Raw genomic sequence first — 21,483 nt, forward strand, 5'->3', positions numbered from 1 at the left:
AAGGGGGTTCCAGCAAAACGAAGGACGCGCACACAGGGAAAAGGTGTTACACAGGGACAGACGCTGGTCCATCCCAACGTCCGTCCGTGTCTAATGCCGTTTCCTTCTGTGCGCATCCTTTGTGTTTCGCTGGTACCCCCCTTTTTCAAGTACTATAGATGTTTTGGATACTTTGATTTATTATTCTTGTTTGAGTTGGATTGTTTTTCTGAAACACGTAGCATCCAGAGAGCATAAGAAACTAGTAAGAAGTCAAGTTGAGCATTCTAGATTTGCAGCAGGTAATTTTGTAATTTATTTGCAGTAGTGCTGTTGTGTAAATGTGCTGGAAATGCTTTAAACTGCTTTGCTAACATTTACTTAAACATGCAGCTTCACATAGGTTGGAGGAGTACACATTGAAAGGTTATCCTGGCACAGCTTACTATGGCCTGCCATGGTGGACCAGGAAAGTTTGCAAGGGCCTTGCTTCACCATATGTTCACAGAGGAGGAGCTCATGGGCCATTTGCGCTTTGGAAATAACACCAAGGGGCAAAAGAGGCTCTTGACCTCACCAGGGTCAACGCTGTTATAGGCAAGTACCATATATCCTTTCCGATTGCATTTTTACATTCACATTTTTTTCTAAAATTAGCAACTTGCCATTGGCATAACAAACGACTTTCAAGTAGCCCATGTGTGCAGTTGTGTGCTACAATAGCCTACCATTTGGAATGACTGTTCATATGTTCTTAAGTGCCTAATGCCATCACATACTCACATGCTTCTAAAATTTAAAAGTTGCTTTCATTGCCGCATGTTTCTGGCAGCTCCACCAGATGAAATGAGGCTGCATTTGCGCATTAGAAGTGCTAATTGGCTGTCATCGCAACGAAGAGTTGTCTGTGAAGCACGCTCCAAATCTAGTGGCATGGAGTACTTGTTTAAGTAGCCTGAAAGTGTTATTCTAATACAGGAATTGCGGAGAAGCTATGCTCAAGTGTGGTTACTGCTCGAGGAGTAGCACGTTCACCAAATTTCAGCAATCTAAACAGCTCTCCAGGATCCGGGATGTGAAACAGTAGCTTCACCAATTTTAACAGACCACATTCAATTAAAGTTGCCCCTATATTAAAGGACGTCCACGGGATGCGAGACAGCAGCCTTTCAGCAGAGGGAACATGAGCTGTGTGGCAATTTTCTTTTGGTTCTTTCAATCAAAGCAACAACAGGCACAGAGTTGCCAGCATTGCTGTCAAGAGTACTACGTTTAGTGGGCGCTTACTCATTCTAAGCACCTAACCTGCGACTCGTATTTATTAACGCGCACTTTATCACTTTGTATTCTAAGATTTGAAAAAAAAATATTTATGTGGCTTTTCCCCATATACTTCAATAAATTTAGAATAGGCCCTTGGTGACTACTGTATAAAGCTTCTTACAGACCATCAGACATGCCCATTACTCCCATTCTGAAATTGTTGGAATTCTTTCCTGCTTCCTTACTTCACTTGCCTGTTTACAGGGTTATTATGAACCATTGCTAGGTAGATTATGGGCTTAAATTTCTCAAGAAGATGAATGGGCTTTCCCGTTGTTCTTGTTTAGCCCGTTGAGGATCACACCTTGGGTAGAAATGTGCCTCTCCAATTTAGGAGTTATATATTTTTAGTGCTGTGCAAATACTCGAAACTTTCGAATTGAAGTGTGTCCTATTCGATTTGATCTTTGCTTGGTCACTATTTGTAAATGCGAATATTATTCAATCATTACAAAACATCAATAAAACACAAAGTTTGAGCCAAAGTATGATAAATTTTCACCTCCAATAACCTAGTATAGACATAAAATGTGGGAACTTGCACGAATAGCGGACCAGGCTACGTTACCTAAGTAGCTGTACTTTAGAGGCAGTACAGCAATCATTTATGCTTACTGAAGAGTCCTGTGCATGTGAAAAAACCTTTTGCTGCTCCAGTTGTGCTTTTAATAAACAGCTCTTCATAACATAGCATGCAATGACAGAAACTTGCTAACTTTAAGAATACTAGGATGTGAACATAATTTTACATTAATTGTGATATCAGCTGTTCATTATTCAGAAGCTATTATTCCGTTTTGTCTCAAAAATCACTATTCGCGCATCCCTAATATTTTTATTGCAGATTTGAGTTCTTCAGAATGACTTTTCGGAAGAAAACTGGTAAATAATTGTTTTTAGTGACAATGAAGCGGCAAAACCCTTTTAGTATTTGCAGTTTTACGTGTTATTTTTATCTGCAGGATAAAGCAGCATAACTTTTTTGTGTAATGAAACTTAGAAAAACTTGTTTTATAGTAAACTACGTGAAGAGGCAACACTTCTAAACTGCTGCAATGACAGACACCAAGGAGCTAAGTGAAAAATCAGTTTTGGAGGAAGCCAATGGGTGACAGCACAACAAGAATATTTTCTAGAAGTCCCAGAAGGTTGCAGCGCCTGCAGGGTGATGCTATGCAACACTTCGTTCTGAAAAGGCACATATTTCAATATGTTCCATCGCAGCCACAGATGTATGGCAGTGAACCTCAAAGGGTTAAAGAAGTCAGTCCTCTGCCGTATGGCTCTTAGAAGACTTGAAAATTTCTTCGTATCTGTCACATTCAGCATATGTCATGGCAACCAGCTTGGTGCACCACCACAGGTAATACTCATTATAACAGTTGTTAAGTTATTGAGGCAGAAAACACTTTGCAGTAAGCAGTATTTTCTTTAATGTAGAGAGTCCTAAGCCATTAAAGGCGAGAAGTGGAGTCCAATTGCATGTGAACTCGTGAAACCTAACTTCAAATGAAGCCACACTCAATTCTAGTGACATGACAGTATTGTATTTGGAGAATGGAAAAGTGCAGTAAAGTGCTGTACATTTTAATTATGAAAGTTACAAGAAATAATTTTAATTGCCATAGTTTAGGTTTCTTTAGGAACAGGAAACTTATTTTCACAATTTTGCTTCTAAGCAGGCAAAGTTAACATCTTCGACATTGAGGATATTCATAAAGTTATTTTGCTACAGTGTGTTGTTCCTCTTTTCCCTTTTCTGCATTTGAAACTTAGTGGAGTCATGTGCCACATTGAATAAATTTAAATGGTCATGCTGTGAATCTGTACCCGCGGAAAGTTGGAATAAAGCAAGACAAATACATAAATCGATTTCATTATAACGAAGGCATACTGTATGCCATGCTCTTGCATGTGGAAGTTGCTTTTTAAAACTTGTTCTGGCTTTTTGTTGTTTTTGCAGGCTTCACGTGTCGCAAATTTCCTGGTACCAACATGCCCTTGTAAAGAACTCTGGCCTCGCTTCTCGCATGGGACGAAAAGCCTCTGAAAAGCCCAAGTTGGACAGCTCAAACCAAAACACAACTGTTGTGCTTTTGTAACTCTGCATGTTTATGTTCGTTTATGTTTACGTTAGTCTCCTGAAGAGCCCAATTCAAATTTCTCATACGAGCGTACAAATGTTGTACCTTTCTATGCCTTGACATTTCTATGTTAATTTTATTTATGTTAATTATGCTAGTCTCCTTAGAAGCCCACATTGGATTGCTTAATACAGAACACAAATGGCAAACCATTTCAAGTTTGCTTGATGTTAAAAAAGTCGGTACAATGAGAAAATTTTTGAAAAAGTTGCGTTCACATACACCTGAGTCATTCCAGTGCAACCAACCAGCATTTTTTTTTTTTTGCCATCACCGATATAGATGAAAACATTTCGATGCGTTTGTTGAAACTCGAACTCTATTTGTCTATGTATTTTGCTTCCTAAAAATTTTCTAGAATTTTGGCAAAAATTGATTGTTCTTGCCCAGCTAAGCTAGAAGGCACTGATCCATGTTTCTGTTCAAAGGGAAAGTGTATGATCCAGATATTGAGATGGTGTTCATGTCAAGAGAGTGAAGTGGTGTGACTGCCGAAAGTGCAGTTTTAATTTGTTTCTCTGAATGCAGGGAAATACAGAAGGCTTAAAATAAATATAGAATCGCAGCCTAGTTGACTTCAGATAGCCGCAAAATAGTTGAAGTCTTGGAGGTTCAGTTGATCACATAAAAAAACTAAAGTTCATATGTTTTGCAAAAAGCTTCATGTTGAATGTGAACAAATTAGCTTTGGTGGCTGGCGCAAAGTACATGTCACCCATCATTTGTACCCCTGCATGTCTGCTATGCATGTGACAAGTTATGAGGTATCTTAAGTGGGATAAATTATTTTTATAATGTTCATTTGTGGATAACACATACAGCATAAATATATAAAGCCTTGTCATCTAGCAATGAAAGGTTGTTAATATAATTAGCCACAAAAACTAGTCAAAAAACTGTGACTGCCTGTTTTTTTATCATTACAAAGGCAGGTGACGTCAAGTGCCGTAGTCTCTACTCGTATTTCTTTTTTTACATAAACGCTAAAAGTGGTCGCCAACGACATCTGACCACATCTGACTGAACACGGCACATATGACGTATAGATGAGCATGTTCCAGCTCTGAAACAGTGGTAACATGAAACACCACAAGAATTTGTTCGTACTCGTGTAGGTTTTCAGTTTTAATTATGAAGCTGTTTTCTACTCGCATCGTCATTGGGTTCCAAGGAGCAGGGCACAAAGTGTCCTGCTCCCTGTGTGTTGCATTTCAGTGCGACATCCTTCAAAATGCTCTGCATGAGCAATATCAGGGCTCTTTCTGGATTTACTGTGTACGTAATAGAAGATATTTGTTTTTGTAAACTGCATGAAACATCTTTTAGCACTGCTGGACTCCCTCACGAATTTAACACGTATCATTATTTTATGAGCAATGACTGTATGGTTTACCCAAGCACAAGCCTCCTTGCGTTCGAGCGTGCATCTCTTGGCAATAAGATGCAGACCCCAACACCGCTTCTCTATAATCTATCTGTGTTGCAGACAAAGCCAACTTTGTCGTCTGCATTCCCAGCCGGCAAGCTTGTGCGCACATCCGGAAAATGCAGTGCTGACAAAACTTTTAAAAAGAATGTTTCACATTTAAAAATAATGCCTTCTTTTTTAACTTCACATGCATAGCAGATATGTAGAACTATCTAACAATGTATCACATATTTTTTGGTCAACTATGAAACCAGTTCTTATCTTGAACATGAAGCTTGTTGCAAATTATTTCACAGTTTCATTACAGGCGATCAGCTAAACCTTCAGAGCTTCAAATATTTTTCTGCTATACTATGTAACCTGTGCTACCAATCTATATTTAATTTCTGTCTTCTGAATTTTTCGTTAGAAAAAAATTAACGCATTGTAATTTTACTCACTTTTGCCAGTGCCAAAAACACTCGCAGTGTTCAAATATTTTAAAAAATTGTTATTTTGGCAGTCGCATCACTTCACCGTATTTCCATGCACAGCGTTTGAACGCATGTGCGTTTTAATGAGAATGTTGATTGACATCCTCTAGCTCAGCTGAGCAGGAAAGCTATACTGTCGCCAAAATGGTACAAAATTTTTGTCAATAATAAATAAAAGTGTGGAAGGAGTTTTGAACTCCAGTAAACATGTGGCGATGTTTTCAGCTTTATCTGCTGTTGAAAAAACGCTGGTCGATTCGGCCTGGAAAGACACACCTGCAAGTGCATCTATGCGTTTATCAGAGTTGTTCTGTAAAAACTGAATTTTATATAACTTCATAAAATGGTTCATTTTGCTATCTAAAATACATGAGTAAGAATTGTTAGGTATCAGTTGGCTTAAATTTAAAGGGCAACAGAAGCCCTCCAGTAATGGCAATGATGTGCCTTTCGTGTTTGCATGAAACCAGATTTTTTTTTAGATTTCGTTATTTTTTGGGGCAATGAACAAAAGTGAAATGAAATCACACAAGGAATAATTTTGTAGCATTCCAGCACGTCACTTAGGTGTTTTTTCGTATAAAATCTGAAGCAGTCAATACGAATAAGTCGCTTGATGTGGAATGACTTGCGCAGGAACGTTATGGCAAATAACAATTGGATCGTGCAACAGCAATGCAGCATAATAAACTCCTCCCATGGCATCACTTATTGCGATTGCGATGTTTCAAAAGTAGATAAGGTTTACTGAAATTGGCACACACCATTCAACCAACAAATAAGGATTGTACAGAGTTATCCTTTTTCAGTCTTACAGATTTTTTTTAGGTTGCCTGTGCCAGGTAGCATAACTTGTTCTTGAGCTACATTATTCAAAGGTGGACAGCACTAGCACAAGAAAGAGAAACACATTCAACTGATTCTCACAAATTTAATAATTAACTTATAACATTGCGGCACATATTTCAATTTACAAATTGTAGCCAGTGAGTTTGAAAGACGTTTTCACTTGAAAATAATTTCCAGGATGACCAACCAGTTTCGAGATTTTTGCATAAATGTGAGACAAAATACATGAGCATTCCAGTTACTTTCGTGCTTCAGTGCATAACAGTGCGTTTTGTTAAAAAGAGCAAGTGCAACAACAGTGGATTTCTGGTCAGTTTGATGGCATCTGTCTCATTACTGGTATTCTGGAAATTCATTCTAAGTGCATATACCTTTTAAAATTACCGCCATAATTGGTCAAAAATTTATTAGGAAGTGAGTTTTTGTTAGCTAAATATGCGTCTTGATTTGTCATACAAGTAATGTTTGGCACTTTGTATCTAGAAGTATGTTAGCTGCAACAGCCAAGATTTAATAAACTCTATGAAACTTAGATACCCTACATATCAGTGTCCCAGTGAGTGCTGTGGGCTCAAGCGAATCGTGCCATGGTTGTACCACTAATAAAGAAAGCAAGTACTTTTTTGAGTGTTCTTATTTACAGTCAAGTCAGTCTATATTTAGGTATTTATTTTTAAAGATTTATTTCTTTTGGAAAATGTGTTTACTTGAGGGCCATACGGACTACATCTGTCAGTATTCAATTTTGCTATGGTGTCAAGCTGCAGGAAGTTTGTACTTTGCAATAGTTTTTAGGAAGTTTCTGATGTTCTCAAACTACGAAGGGTTGTACATTTACGCAGAGGTTTGGTTACAAATAAACACTTCACATAGAAAAATTGCTTTTGTCTGCATCAGTTCAGCACTCTTGATTTCGTGAAGGACCATTCACTGTGACAACTGAAAAAGTCGCATAACAGTACTGCTAGCAGCTATACAATATGGTTTATTACAGGCAATCTAGGAGCTTACTTTTGAGCCCAGGGTGACCAAGGCCTGCAATACAAAAGTGACTGTACTTAAATTTTACCCCTATCCACTTGCAGCAAACATATCAACGTGACATCAAAGATAAGTATTTGTATCACAACTAGCTGAGCAGTATTTTAAGAAAAGTGCAGTTTTAAACACTGCCAAATGCACACAGGGGCATAAAGGGCTTTCAGCATAATGGGAGTGTTGACGTTCAACACGGCTGCAACAATATTTCAAAGGACTTTCAATGTTGAGACTCAACAAATCTGCAAGAATCCTTCAATGGGCTTTCAATTTGACAAACAACGAATTTCAATAATACCTCTATCAGCTTCAAACTTTGAGACTCAACAGATCTGCAACAATCCTTCAATGGGCTTTCAACACTGAAATGCATCCTATTTTCAACAATATTGCAATGATCTTTCAAATTGAAAAGCCCCAATGGTGTTTCGACAGAATGTCGCAGGCCAATTATCAACACCACCTGTCAACAACTTCCTCAATAATGTTTCAACAATTCCCCAATGATCTTTCAAGGTCATTTGTTCACGTTGAACAATAACATTTCAAAAACCTTTCAACGATTTATTTGCAAGGGCGGGACACACAGTATGTACATACGGGATCGCACCAGTAGTGGTAATTTCCATTAATACTTCGCGCGGATTCATGCGGAATGAACCTTTTGGAATTCTACATCCGTCAGTAATGACAGAAGTTGTGCTGGATAGCCACTTGCCTTAAGCCGATGGACTTAGTTGACGAAGCTGCTGGAAGTGACGGCAAGAGCGAACGACAGCATTTCTGAGAGCCCCTAGGTATATGAGCGCTTCACCACTTTTGAGTGATTGAAAGTGTACAGGTGGTGTTTGTTGGACCGTGGGGCATACATCCAAAACGTGCGCTTCTCCATGAGGTGCAGTGCAAGTTCATGGAAGCGGATTCTGCTTATTTCGGGTAAAACCCTTGTGAACGTCAACCATCGCAACATTCACTTGAATTTTTCAAAAACTTGATCGAACAGAGCGTGGCTTATTTGGGTCCGCAGAAAGGCGCACCAAAAATTATCCACGTAACGGAACACTTCCACAGGACCTGCTGTGCTGAGATGATCCTGGAAGAGATCGTATGTTGCCAACAATAAATCACTCATTATGGGCACTCTGCCAGAGCCTACACATATCGCGTTTTTGTGCACATCGAAGTCTTCATTACGCAAGACAATGGTGGATCTTAGGTAGAGCTGTCGCCGATCTATGAAATTGGCGATGTTGGTGCGAATTGTGTTTGGGAACCGAACCGACCCGTTCGCCTGAATGCCTTCTTGTACAACGGCGAAGAGGTTATCTTGACCTAGGAAATAAATAACTCACTGATCTCCATCGAGAAACTCTGCTCTTTTGATTCTTGACTCCTTCTCGAACTCGACTACCTCAGTAGAGTTGTTCACCATGAACGCGTCTTTCATTGGCAGCTGTCTCAGACCTTCCGGGAAGTAGGACCCGAGGCACTTCTGCCAACTGCCCACATGAGAGACAATGGCTTTGGAGGGGTTGCCCATCTTGCGAGTTTTAACGGTAAAAAAACGCAGAAACCCTCATTTGCATGGAGTACTTCCTCGCACTAGACAACTTCTTTAGCCCAGCTTCCTCACACGTTCCTACAGCGAACTTGAAGGCTTTAGAAGGTTCTTAGAAGGGTTGAACCCATCACCTACTTTGAACTTTTCTTTGGCAGAGTAATCTGCAGAAAGGTTAAATTGTCGGGAGTGGCATACAATATGTTACAATAAACTTTTCCTACCAGATTTCTTCCAGCTGTGTGAAAAGAAGCTATATTAGTTCCAATTTTGACGCAAGGTCAAGACCCAACCTTAATAACAAGCTACCTTCCGCTAGCACTTGCCAGTCACCTTTGTAAGCTACTTGAAAGATACTCAGTCGCCGTCTCTCACCCTTGATTCATACCAATGTCGTTTTAGAGAAGGGCGGTCAACAATCGACTATCTCCTGCACGTGAAAGGTTATATTCATGATGCATTCTGTAATAAACGATACTTTCTGCCGGTGTTCCTTGACGTGGAGAACGCGTGCAATACCACGTGGTGCTACGGGATCCTGCAGGGCCTTTCGGGAATGGCTATTCGTCTAAACATGTTCACCGTCATAGAGAACTACATATCAAGCTGGACATTCTGTATTCAAATGGGTAGCGATTTATCCACGTCATTTATACAGGAAATCTGCGAACTGCTGAGTGGTTTACTTTGCCGTACTCTTAATTATAAAAATATTTTTTTTACAATACAGTGAGCCCTTTGCTCTATTCCAGTTGCACAGTGGTCAACTACATGTTCGCATCGGCTACATTGCCACCACAACCTGCCGCACAAAACTTATCTCCTGTTGCCTGCGAAATGGATTGGTTCCTGCTGAAGTTGTAGCTTTTTTCGGTATGACCAGACCGTCCTTTGGCCACGTGATGCAGTTCTGCCGCATCTTGAAATCGGAGCTTTCCAGCCTCTTTCCCGTCTTCTTGTATGTTTCCTGTGTGCGTATTTTTTTGGCTGCTTTTCTGAATGCAGTGCACAAACTGACCCAAGAACGTGTTTTACTCGAATATCGTCTAATGCTTTGAGTGAAGAGCTTACCACTGTAGTAGCGGCAGCTGAGTGAATAGGAGTCAGCGTTTAGCGACCTCAGTAATCATGCCCTAGTGGCACAAATTAAGGTGAACTTTCTATCCCTTTAGGGGAAGCACTCAAGCGTGCAGCATTACACTGACGCATCAAGGTCACATTATTGTGTTTTATGCAGCACTATTTCCGCCTTTCAAAGAATAGGTTGCTCTGCACATTCAAACGAGTGTCTTTACCGCTGAGGAACTTGCAGTACTGTCGGCATTTAAACATATAAAGATAAGAAAGATAAGAATGCCATTATCTACACTCAGTCATTAGGTGTTCGATATTTATGCTCATTTCATAAAAGTTAACATCCGCCACTAAATTACCTTTATTCGCTCGTGTGTACAACATACATGTCCAGTCACCATGTCACATTATGCTCTTTTCACGGGCACATAGGCATCAAGGGCAGTATGTTTGCAGACGAAACCGTTATATGAATAACAAAAGGCATTAACTGCTCTATAGGTATTCCTACCGCCTTTCCTATGACACCTATGATGGTGTCATAGGAAAGGCGGTAATAAAGAAGCAGCTTTAGAGAAGGGAAACTGTACCTTCCACAATAGTACAAAAATACGCAGCGGAAGCACATGGAACTTACGTAGGTGGACGACTGATGGCGCTGCTCAAACAGGAAGCGGAAATGAAGTTTCTTTTTTAGAACAAAATCCAATATTACCGCTTTTCGCCGGTAACGTACGGTGGTACGCACCGTGCTCGTCATGCTGGCTGTGCAGCATGCCGCATTACTTTGGCTGTCGCATAGCTGGTGCGTTCTAATTGCCAGGAGACCATAGAGCCTCCACTGACACCCATACAAACAAACCACAAGTCAGTGAACAGAACGAACGACTTTATTGGCAGTCAAGCAGTGTGCATCCTCGTGCAAGAGCAGAAATATAATTTGTATGCCGATATATGCTAAAATCATTGACGCGAACTCGTAAACGAATCACCGTCGTTGCCGCACATGGTGGTCTGGTAACGAGCGACACCCAGCAGCGAAAGCGAATTGGACAGTGTCCTGCCTCTTTGCAGCGCCAGTCACCATTAAAGATGAGCAACTTGCATTGCGAAGCATTCCGGTGACGCAGGCATCTGCTGCCGCAGCCAACATAGCCACATGGACTACCTGGCATTTTAGCGTTAATTCCTTTCTAATCTGCACGTTTTTGTCTTTCGGAGGCCTCTAATTTGTGGCTCACACTTAGCGTCCCACTTTATCTCAATATGGACAATTCGGTTTCGTGCGCATCACCTTCAGCAGCCACCTTAGCGGCCATTTCGACCCATGTGGCTATCAACATTATACACCTCGGACCATGTAAAGACGTGGCCTAGAAAGGCCACCGGCACAATTTGCACATGGCTGCAGCAGGAAAGAACGAACGGGGAGCACGAGTCACGGTGCGTGTAAACTGAAAGTTATGTGAATGTGCAGAGTGCAAGAGCAAATGCTTACTTCGAGAGACTGCTTCCCAGTGCAACTGACCAGGCCGCCACACACGAGAAAGACAACACGGCGACCGTAACCAAGTGAGATAACAACGAAATGTGATGGCAGTCAATCACCGCAATATGTTTCAGACAATACGTCATACATTGGCTACGAACCATGTGGCAACAAGGAGCATTCACGCACACCGCTCTCTTACGGTACATTCAGCCACCTACCTACAGGCATAGTGCTTGCCTTCGTCGCACGTGGTGTTCTGGTAACGAGCGACAACCAGCAGTGCAAATAGATTGGACAGAGCGTCCCACCTGTTTGAGCCGATAAATCCGGTTGAAGATGAGCAACTTCCCTTGCGAAGCAATCGGGTAACGCAGGCATCTATTGGCGCCGCCAACACAACGACATGGACTGCCCGGCATTTTGGCGTTTTGGCAAGGTACGACCGAAAGCGGGTAATTTTACTTAAGAGTGTACTTTCACTTCATCTTACCAAAGGGTTATTCGGTTTGTGGACGAAAGAAGTTGCCGGCGGTCTCGAACAGAAACGTAATTATATATATATATATATATGTATATATATATATATATATATATATATATATATATATATATATATATATATATATATATATATATATAGAGAGAGAGAGAGAGAGAGAGAGAGAGAGAGATATTGATTGATAAGGCCACTCAGTCACCAATGAGAACGCCTACAATAAGATGAAAAATATCACGCGCGCGTTTCGATACCGCCCTTGCTGTCTTTCGCGATTGTGTATGTATAACGGCGGCCTTGCAGCTAAATGTCTATTTAGGAAACAGCAACGGAGGATCCTGATTGCCCGTATGTGACGCCGGACCTATTTCGTTAACTTGTCGCCGCCTCGAAGGTAACGACACCAATATTACATAACCATTCAAGCAGCGATGTTAAACGACTCACCGTGATTGCCGTCGTCAGTCGCAGCAGAATCCGGCTAGCGTTTCGATGTAGCCATGTTGTACACGACTCGCTACTGAAACCTTACTTTGGGGCTTATATCTCCGCTCACAACACGTCTCTTCCCCCAAAGTTAAATAACGCGAGGTATCGAAGCGCAACAAACTGGTTTCAGCACAAAATAAGCAACCACCTTAAGTGTACAAACGAATGTATGCCGTCGTGTATGCGAATACCGGTAAAAATCTTAAATTCAGGCCAGAGGTCACGGTGAAAATCGATGAAACTGAAAGCTATTTGCGTCTATAGTCGCAAGAAACAACAAAGTTACTAATAAAGAGTACAACATCAAAGGAGTAATGATAACTTTGCTCTCTTTTCAATCTAATCGAAATGCTTCGATAAATGTGGAAGAAAGTTTGCAATACAAAATTGTTCGTATTACGGCGCCTCCAGCGGGAGATATTGAACTTGCGCAATCATCCTTGAAGTGGCTTTACTATGCTTGTTGTATTAGCAGCGGCGCGCAGTCGATTTTTTCGTACTCTGTGTCCATTTTTTTCAACTTCAGAGTGTCCCGTACAAAAATTACTGTTGATTACCCATTGATATATTGTTGGGGAATTGTTGAAGCAACGGACTTCAAAAAATTTTCAAAAGCAATTAAGTTCGCTCAGCACTTGCACGACAATATTACCGTTGAGTGTTCTCAATAAACAAGTTATTGGGTAATTTGTATTGATTTTTGTAGTTGGTTTTTTGTTGTGTAGCAGTTGAGTCCAGTATACAATAATTAGGACTCGCATATGAAGACATTCCAAAAATTTAATGCGAAGCGTTCCAACCTCATTCCTGTCACTTTGCGGCAGGTAGTTTCTTCTTTCGCCTCGTTTTGAAAAAAAGAAAATAATGTGTGACAGACGGGGTGACATTGAACGTCGGCCGTCGAGCCCGGTGCTCTAACAATTAAGCCACGAACGCGCGCATGCTCCTCTCGTTCGAAGGCCAGTAAGTTCTGAAATGCTTCACGCGTGCGCAACTTGCCACTTCCTTGTGCTGTCGCTACAGCTGGCGCTTTCAAGCGCCTATCTCCGGGACCGCCTCACTTTCGTAGCCGTTTTCACTCTGTAAAAACCGCAGCGTTAGACTAGCTTCATGACCGCCCAAGTTCATAACGATTTATTACTTCGCCGGTGTACAAATGCCATCGTCGTTTTAACATACACTAGATGACATAGCAATCGGTACGATCCAAAATGAGCACGTTTCGGGGAGCAGAAGAATGCGAAGTTCACTCGCAAACACAGTGACTACGCGCTTGTGGAGTTCCCCAAAAGTAGACACGGCGAAAGTAGACACGGCGGCAGCGCGGCCGGCGATAAGACAGGCGCCGACACGCGACGACGCTACCTTCGAGCATCCGACGCGCTGTGGGAACCATAGGATGCAAGCGGCGCACATGCTCCAAACATGGGTGTGTTGCGCTGGAGTTTGAGGTATAGTAGCGGCGCCTGGTGGCGGCGCGGGAAACGACATCTGGGTCGTACCAGCTTGGGTCGTATTGAGCCCTGGCTGTGGCGAAGCACGTTTCTAGGCCGAGTTTTGCGTCGATTCGCACTTTTTTCTGCCCTGTTGCGAGTGCGAAAAGGCTCGTCACTTCTCACAGACCACGCCGACCCCGCTGCGAGCTCGCCGCAGCCTATCGTTTAACGAAAACGGACTCTCCGTGTGCCGTGGGACGTAATGCTAGGAGCAGAAGGAATCGGTGGCGCAGATCCGTAGAGACCTAGCCCAGCCTCGAAAAGGCGTCACCGTCATTACTTCTGCGTCGTGGGCTGCCATGAACAAGAAGGCCTGAATCCCAACATCAGATTCTACCGTTTTCCTTCAAGGCCTCACGAAGCGGAGCGTCGGGCGCGCTGTATAACTGCAGTTCGTCGCGCTGGGTAAGCGAAACTTCGCGCCATGCTGACTGCTTCACCTGTCTTGAAGCTTGCTTGATTATAGATCTGCGTTCTAAAATTCGGTCTTTTGCACCTACAGTCCCGACGGCAGACCGACATAGCAGCAGGCATGGCTGGTGATCCACGATTCGAAACCCGGCCACAGCGACAATTAAAATTCGACCGGTGCGAAGTGGTGAAGTGCCCAGGTGTGTGCAAATGACCACAAATGGCCGGGTTGATTCGGTGATAATTCACTACCCCACTACGAGCAGCACAGGTTAGAGAGTTAAATGTGCTCATACTTGACCTCAAGCCAGCATGTTGAGGCAGCGCAGCAAGATAGTATTGATTACAGCAGATCGATTTTCGAGCGTTGTCATTAAAAGCTACATCAAGCGAGCAGCGCACGAGCTCGCGCTGCGCGATTCGCACGTACGTGCGAGCTCATATGCATTGCATCAGTTATTACCAGTTACTAAAAGGGACAGATGGCGGCTACTACAATGCAGGCCTAACTACTTGTTTAGCGGCATGCAGTCAACAAAGATTGCAGGAGACCCGCCGTTTCGCGGCATGTCGAAAGACCGCTGCCGTCGCGGCATGTCGAAAGACCGCTGCCGTCGCGGCGCGTACGATCGTGCGCTCGAGCAGTTCGTACATCGCGGCATGCTGACAGACCGCTGCCGTCGCGGCGCGTACCTTCGTGTGCTCGAGCATTTCCGTACACATGATGTCTGCTTATCGCTGCTGTGGATTCATTTATAGCAAGCATTTCCTCGCGTTTGTGCGCCTGAATCTAGCAGCGTGCAAACCTTACCTGAAGTTACACTTCGTACGCGACTCGCTTCACTTCCGATTGACACCGCGCTAAAACTTCGCCGCTTAATTCTTGAACGGCATACACGTATTCGGCACTGCATAATTTCTTGCCTGTACGCAGCGTGCCACTCCTGAAAAAATCTTCGGCGCCCGATATTCGCTGCAGGCCGTGATACAACACAACCGAAAGTGGCGGGTCCATATTGTAAACGTGCTTTCCGAAGCAGACGACGGAGCTTGGTACGACCCATTTTAGGACAGAGGGCGCTTTTTAGCACCTTTTTCGCAGCGCCCCCTGGGCAATGCAAGAGCCCCATACACGTGAGAGATCTTCGAATTTCCTGCGACTGGAAAGTAAATATAGCTTTTTTTATCCAACGGCCATGGTACTAGAGATCAAACAACGCACACGCTTTGAGATCGCAGCGCGCAGCCGCTATAACCATTGACTTCAAAGAGCTTCTGATTCAGAAACAGCCGCAACAGTATCGCAGCTAATTACTGTATCTGCCGCTGCTCCCCACTCTCGCTTTGCAAGAAGCATGCGATTTATTTGAGCCTCGCCGAACTGTCGTCCTCTCGTCTCCCAAACCTGCAGGACAAGTCCCGTATGTTCAGTTAAATAGAAGAACACCAAAGGGAAATGAAAGAAATACAGGTAACGGACTCTTATCCTACCTTACTTGTCACCTCGTCATCTGCAAAGGTGCTAAAACTATTCTAGTAGCGTTACCTTTGTAAAAATAATAAAATTAGTAGTAATTTTTATTTCTAGGTGGAGCTACCAACGTCAAGGTAGCGTTCGGGTGTGTGTGTGCGCGCACGCGGTTGCAACCGTTGTACCTTCGCTTTGAGCACAATTTTGCAACAGTACACATCGTTACCGCTAGTTTCGTAGTCGCATATTTTGGTCGTAGTATTTATGGTTTACGCCACAAATTAGGTTGTTCTTAAAACTTTATGAAGGTTAGTGGATGAAAAATTATTACTAATTAATTAGTGGTTTTTCCGTGCGGTTATCTTGTGTTTGAAAGGTTTTTATAACTCCATACGATAGTGAAGCTGTGAACGACTTTCGGACTCAGTTGGTTACCGTTGTGTGGTGGTTCACGCCTCGTGCTTTTTGATGAAAGTATTTTTTTTTCTTTTCGGACATCATGACGGACATTTTAGAGCAATGCTTTAACGACGATAAGTGGGACGTTTATCCGTTGAAGTCGTTGGCTGACCCAGCTACTACTCTTCGACTGATGTGCGAGCCTGGTTGTTTTGATGAGTTGCGCGGCAGAGGTCATGATGCCTGTTGGAGAGAAGGCACCTAGAAACAGTCGCAGCCGAACATCTGCAGATAGGTAAGTAATCTCGTTTTCTTGGACACGTAGCCTTTTCTCTATTTTGACAATGACAAGCGTGAGATATTTAGCACACCGTTCACTTTCTTCAAGCAAACCGTATGCCCCGGAGCGACACCGCGCGATACTAACGCTCGCTGCCGCCATCACTTCGTTTGAAACAATAGTAGGCGAAGAGGCAGCGGCGCCACACGTGCGTAAAATTGCATTGCTTCATTTGTTCCAGTCTAATGACGTTTCCTTACTTTGTATGAGAGAACACAATTGGAACATAAGGATCAGCTTCTCTGAGCAGTAATAATCTTGTACAGTGGCCACGCCATCTTTCATAGGGGCTCACGTGGGCCGTCAAAGCGCTTGTTATCGCGTTCTGATACGTGAAAGGCGCGCTGCCTTTCAAGGTATTTAGGCAGACACTACGAGCTTTCGAGAACCGCGGCAAATAATCGTGCAGCAGGTGTGCAGCTGTGCTACGCTTGTACCACACTCGTACCGGAAGGCGGTGTTGCACGTCACGCTTACGCATTTCGTAACTATGGCGGCCGCCGTGGCAATTTGGGGCTCGAGGTCGTGGATACGATCCCTGCAGCAGCCGCATTCCAAAGGAGCGGAATGCAAAAACGCTCGTTCATTGTGCATTGTATGCGCATAAAAATTTCCAGGAAGTCAAAATTAATGCGGAGCCGCCAACTACGACCTGCCTCATAATCAGATCGTTGGTTTCGCACGTAGGACATTATAATTATTTTTTTAATCCGTAGTGGCTCATCGTATACCATACGGTTAGTGTGATCACCTTTTGTGCCGTAGCGGTTCAGCGCGCGTCGATTTAGGTTTATATATATTTAAATATATTTCGCCTCATTGGGATTTGCGGAGAACGGCCAACCGATAAGTCGCAGCTTCCGCGCGGTGATTGTACACGGCTACACAGCGCAAATGAACAGAGGTGTGGTGACGACGTCGCCAAAGAACACAGGCGCCGACGGGCTCGCCTTGTCGCCTATCGCCGCCAAAACTACCGCAGTAAGCATCTTTATCTAGCGCGGCGCGTTTCCGTTGAAGGCGTACTGTACAATTTTAATTGGCGATAACCGAAACATGCCACCGTTCTCTGCTGCCTCTTGAGCTGGACCGATCCGAATGTCCGATGCTTGCAGAAGCGAAAGGAGCGCCAATCGGCGCGTTGTCGCCTCGATCTAAGCGCCGCACTCGAGCACCGTTTGCACGGCGAAGAATGACGCGTGCATGAAGCTAGCTCACTGCGCAGACGCTACCGCGCAAAACGCGCAATGGCGTGTACGCGACTTTCTGCACACAAATCACATGGGATGATCGGAGACACGCCGGAGCGGCGAGCTTCAAAGAAGCGGTGCATGTTCTCACTCGTACAGGCACGCTCGCGCTCGCATCGCTCTCGGCGTATATTTAGGTCATTCCTGCTGCTGGACTTTTACCCAAAGATTGGATATCTGCTTGGTATCGGCTATGCACTGTCGCGTGGTCTTTGGTTCTGCGAGAGAGCCGGGAATATTTCTCCCCGCTGTGTAACATCGCTGTGCGTGTCTTAGCTGACATTTACCGTAGCAACCCATTTCTTCCTTTTCTAGACAGCACTCGTAAAGAGTCGGAAATTTTTACTTCCCAGTATAGTGTGTACTTTGATTTTGTGCGTAGTTATGTGCAGTGTGTGGCAGATTCTTAATCGGCGCAATCTCATTTTCTGTCCGCATTCCCTTCTCGCAGGTTACGCATGCAGCAAATGCCCATATGCTAAAGTGTTCTACGTTAAGAGCAGCTTGGCGTCGTACAAGAGACACCCGTTGATATGGGCCGATTCACTAGCAAGCTCGCATCTCTGTTGCCACTCTCCATCAAGTGGGATTTTTAACTATTTTTTGTGCTGCTCTGTGGTGTACTAGCTGCCGCATGGACGCTGTGAAGGCTTACATTCGATTTGCTCTGGCTTTTAGTAGTGAAGGATGGGCTACCCTTTGCGGGGAGGTATTTCCTTTTGCTTGCGAGACTGTTTACCAGCCTAAACAAGTGATACGTGCGTACTGGAAACAGCAGCGCTAACGGAGGCGGACGACGGACGACGAAATAGGTAGGAGCACACACGAGCCCAAGTTCAACTAAGTTTATTTTTGAAGACAGAGGTATTAAAGACGCTGTTCAACTTGACAAAGGTAAAGAGCCGTGCATGCGTGGCAGAAACAGCCACGAGCGACAAGAAAAAGAATATGAAAAAGCCATGTCATGTAGAATAAACGTGCGTGAAAAACGAGAACTATCGGACAAATCTTTCGAAAAAGCGAAATATTTGTCCGATGAGTGATACTACACAACGAGAAATACTCTTGAGAACTGCAAGTCTATCCCACTAAGGGCAACAGATAACTTGGTTATGCATTTGTTGCGTTTGTGATCAATAAATATTGCTTCCGGAACTCCTCTAGTGTAGAGGTATAGAGAAGAAAGAACGGTTGTTTCATCACAAAGACCAGAACACAAGAGGACTTATGGAATAATTATTTATTGATCCCGAAGAAAAATTCATAAGCAAGTTTTCTGTGACCCTTAGTGGGAAAGAGTTGCTGCAGTATTTCTCTTTAATATCACTTACAGGACAAACCTTTGAGTTTTGATGTGTTTTTTTTGTTTTTGACGCACATGTTTTTTCTACAGGACATGTCTTTCGGTCCTTTTTTGTTGTGCCGGGCTGTTTCTGCTGCACATCCATGGCTTTTTCTTTGTGAAGTTGGCCAATGTGTTAAAAATCTTTGTCTTCACGAATAAACTTCTAATTGAGTCAGCGTTCATGTGTGTTCCTACCTTAATTCATCCTTCTCGTCTCTGTTTGCGTGGTTGTCAAATATAAATGTACACCGAATTGGCGAAGTGTCCATAGAATTGATACATGAAGTATTTGCGCTGTTTATTTCAGGAAGAACGCTATAGGGTCTTATCTTCTCTGTTTTTAACACTGATGTACATTTTTCTAGTTCTACTTGAAGGAGTCCCCTGAGGAAGCCAATAAGAGTGATGGTAGCTTCAGTTGTGTAAGATTTATGAATTTCATCCATTCGAGGCATGACATTCCTGTAGTTATGCAAGTATTCGTACTTTTTTAACATGCTAAGCTCTAGTTTTCGCTTCTCATGACGCTGCTTTGTACTGTGCTGCATTCTCCAGGCGCAGGAACCTTCTTTTATGCCGTCAGTGCTTGTGTTCTTTTTGTATACATTGGAGAAAAAATTGTCTTGAGCCTAAATATGCATGTAATCACTTGTAATTTTTTTTCAACACGGGTGCTCTATCTTTCTCCGTCTTTGTTACTGCTTTGTCCCAAGCTTTATGCAACTTTTATGTATTTTATACAATAAAATTCTGCTAGCATTTTAATAACATTGTACAAGCGCAATTGAGGTCATTGGTTTTTCACATACGCATTCATTTGCGTTTTTCACTGTCTCACCAATCTGGCTGTCCAGTCATTGAAACCTTTTCCCATTCTTTATGACTATTTCTGGGGTACTTGATACTGTAAGTGCAGGTGACCATCTATTTAGCTCTTTGGAATTGTGTTAGCCGTCTGTTACTGCCAATTCTCTGTGCTAAATAATTTTTTCTCTGATCGTTCAAGGTAGTAAGTGCTCTAATTAGCTTTGTGCAAGTCCAGAAAAATTAACTGAAAATGAGCTCACGAAATTGAGGAAATACCGCCGACAAACTCTTCTGTATTATTTAACATAATCAAATGGTGTACAGTTCTTGCAAACCTCGCTCGTCAGAAAAATGATTCAGGTGTTCACCATGCCCGACAAATTTCTAAAAGATGTCCCATAAATTAATAGCTAAGTTGAGTGATGTTATTTTATAAAATAATTGGGCAACATGAAAATACATACTTCTCGAATACAAAATGCTCAGACAACTCCACATTGGTACTTCATTAAATTTTAATCGCGGTGAAAGACATGGGTTAAAGCTTGTATATATTTACGTGGTCATTTGTTTCAAGTCTATTATTTTGCCTTCTCACAGTCAGCCGTAACTGTTCCTGTGATGGGTTAGTGTGCGAAACATTTTAATGTAACGTATTCAGATGTCTTGTGTGTATTCACATGCCAGCAGCTTCAAGTGTTCATGTGTTCAAAGTTGGTTGTTAAAAGAGTATGCTTAAGCCCTGCCTTTTGAGTCGCTTTGCCTTCTGGTCATAAACTTAAGTCGCAAGTGAAGACCACAATGATGGTTTTCATTGAATCCATATGTATAGGTTTTTTCAGATGTATTTGCACTGTTAAGAGTGCTGTAGGTACTAGCCTATGTCTCCAGGTTCTATGTAGTGGTGCCTTACGTACTGTAATAATGTTTCATGGGCACGCATCTTTAGTGTAAATAAAGGTACTTCAAATCGATCAGTCTCTCCTTTGCTTTTGTGTGTGTTTGTGAAAGTTATGAGCAGGCACCGGGGCATGCAAGTGTGAATAGCGAAGCAATTTCAATATATGAATAAAAATCCACTAGCCCAACGAAATGTCAATCATATTTCAATGGCGACTTCTGAAATCTCAATGCCATCTCAACTGGGCCACAATGTACTTTTCAGTGCTGTGACAACAATAACTCAACAACAGGTCAACAGAACTACCACAACATCACTTCAATACAGCATCAATGGTAACCCAACAACCATTCAACAAAAGGAACACAACGATCGGTCTAAGCGGAATGGAATTTCAATGGTAACTTAACAATTATTCAACATTGAGACACCCAATGGTGTTTCAATTAAATTTCAGTGGCCAATATTCAAGACCACTTAGCAGTCAGCCCAACGATTCTCCAACAAAATTTCCACAATTCCTCAATGAAGAACTCAACATTGACCAATGATAATTCAATGCCTTCTCAATATTTTTTTGTACGGGGTGCTACTCCTGTGATAACCTTCGCAACTATCGACAACGCTTTTAAAACACTGAAACGCCTAATAAGCTGCGTGTTATTAAACCACATCTTGGCCACCGTATAAACTAAGACAAGTGGACGTAATCCTCTCTC

At 42.8% G+C, this 21,483-nt stretch overlaps 1 protein-coding gene and 1 long non-coding RNA gene across 2 annotated transcripts in view; one reads left to right on the forward strand and one right to left on the reverse strand.

Moving 5' to 3' along the window:
- The window catches only part of LOC126534832 (uncharacterized), a 61,945-nt gene that overhangs the window by 25,954 nt on the left and 14,508 nt on the right, over nucleotides 1-21,483 (reverse strand). The gene's annotated exons all lie outside the window — the stretch shown is intronic.
- Nucleotides 49-6,820, forward strand: LOC129385748 (uncharacterized). Its single transcript, XR_008613285.2, has 2 exons — nucleotides 49-2,665; nucleotides 3,266-6,820. It is a non-coding gene; the product is annotated as an uncharacterized lncRNA (long non-coding RNA).

The sequence above is a fragment of the Dermacentor andersoni genome, chromosome 7 (genome assembly GCF_023375885.2).
Source record: "Dermacentor andersoni chromosome 7, qqDerAnde1_hic_scaffold, whole genome shotgun sequence".
In the NCBI taxonomy this organism is placed as follows: domain Eukaryota; kingdom Metazoa; phylum Arthropoda; class Arachnida; order Ixodida; family Ixodidae; genus Dermacentor; species Dermacentor andersoni.